The 6,201-nt window shown below is 43.4% G+C and overlaps 1 pseudogene; it reads right to left on the minus strand.

Moving 5' to 3' along the window:
* Positions 1-1,404: 1,404 nt before the first annotated feature.
* Positions 1,405-1,523, minus strand: LOC134995293 (5S ribosomal RNA; annotated as a pseudogene).
* Between the last annotated feature and the right edge of the window lie 4,678 nt (positions 1,524-6,201).

Consider the following 6,201-nt stretch of genomic DNA (forward strand, 5'->3'; position numbering starts at 1 on the left):
GCTATTGTTTGTTCATATGACTTAAGTTCTTTTTGATGTTTCTCAAAAGCTGTCTGAAAAGACAGATCTTTTTCCCAAATTTCTAGGTTATGGCCCAGTTCCTCTATTTCTTTTTCCACTTGATCTATGAGTAAAGTGTCATGTTTGACCAAAAGATGTAATAGTTCTTGGGAACACTTCAGGAGTGCTGTCTCCCACTCTGTCTTCAAGTTCTCCGTGGCCAGTGGGAAAGAGGGGAATATTTTGGGTCTCAACCCCCGAGGCACAATCTTATGTTTAATATAATTCTGTAATGTGGTAATGTCCCACGAAAGACGAGTCCTTTTCTGCAAGTTCTTTTGTAATCTAGCAAAAGAAGTTTTCCAGTCAGAATCAGTGGGGGATTCGTCAAAATTTTCTGTGAAGAAATCCCCAAAGGTCTCCGGGTTTTGTCGTTTTGTTAGCTCCGCTTTTAATGAGAAGGTGGTCATTATAGAGACTGCTTCCAAAAATTATTTAAGTGAAGGTGTTACTGCTAAAATGGACAGATCCGGTAAGGAAAACGTTGTCATAAAGTGCGATACGGAAAACCGTGCCAAGGATCAGAGACTGTTTGTGCAACAGTAGAAAAATACTATACAAAAACCTAGGGCGATCCGGCACCGGTAAAGCTAAATAGGAATAGATACTGAAAATTAAAGAAGAAAAAACCAAAACAGGACAGTGAGTTACCCTAAACTGGTAGGGGAGAAAAAGGGCAAAAATTAGCCTTTTCCATATGGTATACTATATACGTATCGGTGTTATTATCGTCCTAGTTGGTGGTGCGCCCAGAGCCAGAAAGTATGCAAACTTTTATACAAAGGGGAGAGGACAGAAGGCTCTTGTGTGGGCGCACTCTTATAGAAAAGAAGTAAATTTGATAAGGTAATTGTGATAAATGCTTAAAACATAACTTTTATTGACTAATATTACAAACGAGGTTGTTACCGGAGATCTATCCTTTAAGAATGCAATATACCGAGCATCTTAGTGAGATAAAAAATGTTCTGGTCTCTTAATGATTAAAAGTGTGTGGAAGGGCGGTAGACATTAGTTGGTCATACCCCCATTCCCACTTGACCAGTACAGACTTGCTGTATTGATGGAACCACAGGGTAGTCAAGACACAAAAATAATGATAATAACTATGCTCTCTTGGCTTAAGTAGAATTAGAGAAATGATCAGAAGTCATTCCTCTGAGTATAATACAAGAAAAATGGACATGCTCCTATCTGGATTTGAGACAGTAATAACGGTAGAGGTAAATATGGCACCTCACGTAGATGGTGTCCGTGACCAAAGGTCTGGAGATTGCAGAGTAAAGAAAACAAGTGGTGATACTGCTGTTGGTGTTGCTACCACATAGGTGAGGAAAAAATCCCACTCTACAACACCAGGTATTCGCAGGTGGTCCCCCTTCCTGGTACTGACTTGGCCCAACGCTGTTTAGCTTCCAAGATCAGACGAGATCGGGCGTTGGCAGCGTGGTATGGTAGTAGAGAATTTTATGTGAACATCAATGAGAGTGCACCTATTTAAGAATATTGAAAATCAGAGCCGACAGGAAGAGGATTGAGGAAAGATGGAGTAAAAAGGTGGATCTGCTTTCCACGTTAGACCTGATCCAATATTCCCACTCATGTGGTGCAATGTACCAGGAATCGTAAATGAGAGTCCACGAGGATAGTGATCTATAGACAGTTGAAGTTAATGAGAATCATGATCTATAGACAATTTGAAATTAATAAAAATACAGTCAGAAAAACACTATCACAGGTATATTACAGTATATCCCGACAGATAGTGCATGATAGGAGATGCTGATTGAAACAGATAGATGCGTAGTCACTCTGGTGATACGGTCTGTTTCAAAACTGAGGGTAAGGTCTGGGATCTATAGGGTTAAGCACTGAGGTGACTGATTTATAGAAACTATACCAACATATATCTGTTAACCATGTGTGTCATACACTGTTTGCCACGTAGTCCCGGATAGAATATGGGATGCTAATATATACTAATTATCTGCATGCATAAATTGCTATGAGGAGGTAATAATAAAAATGGATAAATACCAGCACTTAAATAAGTATAACAAATATAATGGTCAAAAATTAATAACACCTAAACTAGGCGTTAGTTTCCAATAGGTTCACTCAATGCTAGGTGAGTGCTAATGAATAAAGGTCTCTAGATAATCACCCCTATGATACGTACTAGGTACGAGATAATTCAAGCGGTACTGCTAGGTTTTGTAAGTAGGAGTTGCTATCCGTGTCAGAGAGCCACCGGATAGTAATGCTTACAGTTTCACCAGAGATCAGGGTAAGCCGAGAGAGCAAGGCAGATAAATGAAGCTAAATGCCAGGATACGGTAGTGTCGACGGGACCCCTGTTCCTAAATGCGGAAGACGCGTTTCGCCCTAGGGCTTGTTCACTTCCGGGTTCCGTGCTGTACGGTGTAGGGAGAGGGCTTTTATGTCCGCCCCGGTTAAGGCTTAGCCAATCATGTGGTGTGGTGTGGTGGGTGTGATCTCCCCATATGTGTAGTTGCTAGGAGACCGCATGCATAAGGACGTCAGATAGGGAGGCGGGAGATACATAACTTATCGCGAGATCGCGGGCGCCATCTTGGATGTGGGAAGAAAATCTTGAAGGTTTGTGTGGGCAGTTACTAAGAGACTGAGAATAGCGGAGCGAAAAACGTCATTGCCGGAGGCTAGAAACATTGGGTGATGGTAAATCACCAATTAAGATATGTCGTATGATGAATGTGATCTCCCCGTATGTGTAGTTGCTGGGAGACCATATTTACTGGTGACGTCAGATCGAGAGACAGCAGATGCACCTCATATCGCGAGAGCACGGGCGCCATCTTAAAGGTGGGAGAAATGCCATAGAGAATAGGGTTTGTATAAGCGGTTGCTAAGATACTGATAATACAGAGCTGAGAAGTCATAACCGGAGGGCTGTGAACATTAGGTGGTAGTAAATCACCATTGTTAGATATAAGAATACTAAATAGTGGATAGGTGGCAAAAGCCCTTATTGCATTGCTGCGTTATAAAGGATGCTAATGTTGCCATTTGATATTAGGTGATACAAATAGATTAAATATTTAGGAAGAACTATACATGGGGGATGAGGGAATGTGATGAGATGGGGATATAATAATGAGAGAAAATGATATGAAAAATCTATGAGATATATAAAGAAATAAAAAACCTAAAATTATGACTGGAAGTGGATAACAGATAAAGATAATAATTTATTAGTACCATACTTGAGTATAGGGAAATATTAAAATGAAATTAAATTAAAATGAGAATAAAATTAAAAAAAATTTTTTTGAAAAGTAAAATGATAAATAAATAAATGATAAATAATAAATGAATAAAAAATATATTGATAAATGAAAGGTGAAAAATGAAAAATGAAAAGCAAACAGGATAGGCCTGGGGGAAATTGTAATGGAGGGGCTGGACGTGCCTAAGGGGCCATGATAAAAGGGAGGTAAATGTAGGAGTGGAGGGGTCGGATTGTGACAGTGATAATACTGTATGTACATAGGAAAGCAGGTGTCGGGGTGCAGTAACAAGTCAACAAATGAAAGGGGTGAGTGGAAGCTGAGGATGGGATGTGAGTGCAAGGGGGTGCAATGACCATGGGAATAGATAAAATAATTAGTCTTGCATTAGTGAGGATAGAAAAGAAGATGAGGGGTGGGTGTGAGTGGTTATGATTGATGGGGGAAAATCAGGGATAAATGTCTGGTGGGTGTGGGCTATTGGTGAAGAATGGAAATGGGAACTAGGTGTAAAGAGGAATGTTGGATGGGAAAGGGGGATGATGAAGTCAGGTGTTAAAAAGTGATGTAAATATGGAAGATGAGAGGTGCATGGAAATTGTGTGCAGTGAGAGGTGTAGGTGTATCCATGACCTGTGGAAAAAATGATAAAAAGAGGAATATAAATTCAGAACATATAAATGGTAAGTGAAAAGCTAAATTACAAGAAAGCTCCATAATTAATGGTTTCATTCAAGCCAAAGGGTTTCAGGCTGTTCAGGCGGAAAATCCACTCACTCTCCTTTTGGTATAGTTCTTTTGTTATGTCTCCTCCTCGTATTCCGAGATGTACTCGATCCAAGCAGAAAGTCTTGAACCCTTTGATGGATCCTTTATGCACAGAGTTGAAATGTCTTGCTACTGAAGTGAGCTGTTTCATTCTGTTTAAATCTCTGGAGGCATTACGGATGTTCCCAAGGTGTTCCAAAATTCTTTCTTTCCATTTGCGAGTGGTCATGCCCACATACTTAAGATTACACTCGCACGTTATGCAATATATCACCGCCTGCGTATTACAATTGAAGAAATATTGTAACTTAACAGGCTGGTCAAATTTATCGATGACCGTGTTGGTTTGCAAAATTTGGGGGCATGCTTTGCAGTGGCCGCAGGGGAAAGAGCCTGTGATGATAGGTTTTTTGATATTTGAAGAGATCAAATGGCTGTGCACTAGCTGGTCTCTCATATTTTTTGATCTGCGCCAGCTCATTTGCAATGGGGAGTCGAAGAGGGGTGCCAAATCTGGGTCCAATTGTAAGATTGGAAGATGTCTAGTTATTGCTCCCTTCAACTTCCTCCATTCAGGGCAGAAGGTCCCAATGAAGCGAACGGTGTCTTCCTGCTCCACACACTGACAACTCCCTCCTGCTCCTCTCCCCACTGACACTGACAGCTCCCTCACAGTCACACACATCCTCCACCCCCCCCCCCCCCCCCCCCACACACACACACACACTGATAGCACACATGCACAAATCCCCCCCTCCTCGACACTAACTGTCACGGACTGCTTGGGCAGCAGGGGGCAGGCTCTGACTTGAAGTGCTGAAATTCAACAGCTCTCTCGAACTTGCAAGGCATGGCTGTGCAGCTGTCTCCAGCCATCTCCTTGCCCACTGTGTAATTTGTGGCGTTCTCTGATGTTCCCCGCTCTGCCTCTACAACCGGCACATAATGTACAGCAGTGGTGACTCCTGAGTATGGGCCTGGAGAACTCCGCCTACCGGGGGGTAGGGATTAATAATTTCAAAGGGGCAGAGCTAGGAGTGAAGCAGTGGACAGCAGTTGAGGGGCGTTTCAAACTGTAACAGGGTTGGGACAATTTCAGTATCCTTCCCTCACCGTCTAATTGGTCAGTCCCACGCTGATTGCCATAGCGCCCTTTCGAGACTGCAGAACTCTATCCCTTAGCCACGGTTGGCACAGCTGGATGGTGCCCCTGGCAAGTGCCATCCTGGCCAAGGGGTAGATACGCCCCTGAGGGTCAGGGCCAGAAACAGAAATCTCGGGGCCCAGTACACTGATATCTCTGGGGCCCCCTCAACCCCCCCTTAACTTGGCAGAGGGATCTTTAAAAAAAAATGGAGCCTTTGACACGGACCGTCAGTGAGGCCGGCAGGTGGTTTTCATACTGGGCTATCCAGCTCTTCGGTGGCGGTGGCAGGGACATTCAGAAAAGGGCCAGCACAGCAACATGCATAATAATGGCAATACAGTATGGACCACAGGGACTGGACAAAGTGATGGGGTAAAAGGAGGGGGGAGGGTTTAGTTGGCCTGTTAATTGTTTTCCTGCTTAAATTGAGCAGTTGGTGGATACACTTTAAAAAGCAATATTGGCACTGTGGCCCCATTATTTCTGTTCTTAATACTTGGAGCCCTGAACAAGTGTCCCCTTTGTCCCCCCTGTCACCGGGCCTGTTCAGGCGTTACCTATGGAGAAGCTGCGACATGACATCCTAGGACACGATACTGCACCATGCATCACCATTATATTTCAGTGTGCCTTGTCAATATTTAAATCTTGTTCTGTGTGACGTGAGTTGTAAATGGTTGAAAATCTCTGTGCTACAGTATCGTCACCATGTAGTTATAACAACACAGCAAAACCACCAAAAGACGTGTTTTGGTAGAGGGACTGCTAGAGGGGCCCATTGGGGCCCCCAGTTTGCTACCCCACCCCAGTATACCTGTGCTGTAGCCAGTGGAAGGGGCACTATCTTCCCGGTGATCTCTTCGGGAAGATGGTGCCGCACATAGAAAGCAAAGACTCTGGCTGCACTCTCCTGCCCTCGCTCTAAGCAAGGTGATCGGGCCACAAAAGGACCCCTGT

This window comes from Pseudophryne corroboree, unplaced genomic scaffold, assembly GCF_028390025.1.
Source record: "Pseudophryne corroboree isolate aPseCor3 unplaced genomic scaffold, aPseCor3.hap2 scaffold_138, whole genome shotgun sequence".
Lineage (NCBI taxonomy): Eukaryota > Metazoa > Chordata > Amphibia > Anura > Myobatrachidae > Pseudophryne > Pseudophryne corroboree.